This window comes from Myotis davidii, unplaced genomic scaffold (genome assembly GCF_000327345.1).
Source record: "Myotis davidii unplaced genomic scaffold, ASM32734v1 scaffold174, whole genome shotgun sequence".
Lineage (NCBI taxonomy): Eukaryota > Metazoa > Chordata > Mammalia > Chiroptera > Vespertilionidae > Myotis > Myotis davidii.
In genome coordinates this window covers 2,102,908-2,104,683 of record NW_006289087.1, presented here as the reverse complement: position 1 = coordinate 2,104,683, position 1,776 = coordinate 2,102,908, and positions in this window count along the sequence as shown.

Here is a 1,776-nt window from a genome sequence, read left to right as displayed (position 1 = left end):
GCCCCCCACCCGGCCTGGCGCGCGCCGCTCCCTGCAGCACGTGTGTCCCGCGGGGCGAGGGAAAGACTACCGAGAACAACGAACAGGATGGAAAACCATCAGGGAGTTTCTCGGAGCCTTATTTTGCAGGCTCGTCCAACGGGCCCTGGATGACAAGGACCCCTTTGAACAAGCTCAACTTTATTGTTTCCAGCTGTGCGGACAAGCGCACGCGGCGGCTGCGGGGAGGGTCCAGGTGGGCTCTGTCACCGGTGCCTGTTGGTAAACTAGTTTTTGTGTATTTTACTCCGGGCGTTCCAGCCACGCCTCTATTTTAGGGTGCAAAGTTAATCTTGGCCTGGAATCTTAACAAAACCGGGAGCTTTGTAGACACTTGGGACGATAAAGACAAGCGCACGCGGCGGCTGCGGGGAGGGTCCAAGTGGGCTCTGTCACCAGTGCCTGTTGGTAAACTTGTTTTTGTTTATTTTACTCCGGGCGTTCCAGCTACGCCTCTATTTTTGGGTGCAAAGTTAATCTTCGCCTAGAATCTTAACAAAACCGGAAGCTTTGTAGACACTTGGGACGTTAAAAAAATTTTTTTAAAAGATACCCCCCACTCCCACCCCCGCCACCCTGCTGCTTGCTTTTCTAATTTAATTACCCACGTCTGGAGGCCCATGGAAAGGCTGGGTGTCAAAAGACTGGTTCACCCAGATAGCTAAACCATCTTGTACATTTGGAAATCATTTGACCTTATGCCATTTTTGACAGATGATTTGTTGAGCACATCCAGTGCAAGAATTTTATTAAACACTAGAGGCCCCATGCACGAAATTGGTGCCAGAGTAGGCCTTCCTTCCCCTGGGCTTGGGCAGGCACCCAACAGGTACCCGGACCCAGGCTTCCCTTCCAGTCTCAGCTTCATCTGGAAGGTCGTCCAGAAGGATGTGCAGTCTAATTAGCATATTACGCTTCTATTATTATAGGTATGTATTTGCCCTTGCAAATTATGTAGCCAATACAGACCTGAAATACTCTGAAGAGAGAGAGAAACAATGATGAGAGAGAATCATCCACGGGCAGCCTCCTGCACGCCCCACACTGGGAATGAAGCCAGCATCTCTGGCATGTGCCCTCGACCTGGAATCCAACCGTGACCTCCTGGTTCATGGGTCCACGCTCAACCACTGAGCCACACCGGTTGGGCTAGAATAGCACCTTAAGGGCAAGGAGTGTGTTTTCGCCTCTTGACTGCCTCAAGTGCAGTAGGCAACAATTGAGAGTAAATTAATACTAGATACCAATACTGATATACTTGAATATATTTTCCCATTGGAATTATTTCGACTATTTATTACCCTGACGACAATTTTACATTAATTCCAGTGGTCAGAATTTACAATACCATACATCTAAACCAAAAACATACTGAGTAGTGACCTGAATGCATGTGCATCTTAAGAACTTCCTGCAGTAATTAAATGGCCTCCATTCAGTTGCCTCCTGCGCACTCCAGGGAATTGAATGGAACCTACCACCTTTCTGGGAGGAGGCTCCAACCAACTGAGCCACACCAGCCAGGGCAAATGTCCTCCATTCTTTAATGGTGCAGCCCCACCTAGTGGTAGTGGCGGCACATTTCACCTCCTGTTCCTCATACCTTGGCTCCTCCAGTCCCAACCCCCGCAAATGTTGTACCTCACTAGCAAACAGCCTCTTGTCTAATTGTGCTTTATACTTAGGTTGACCTATGTGCTCATTTACCCAGGACAGCCCTGGGGGTTGCTTCTTTAT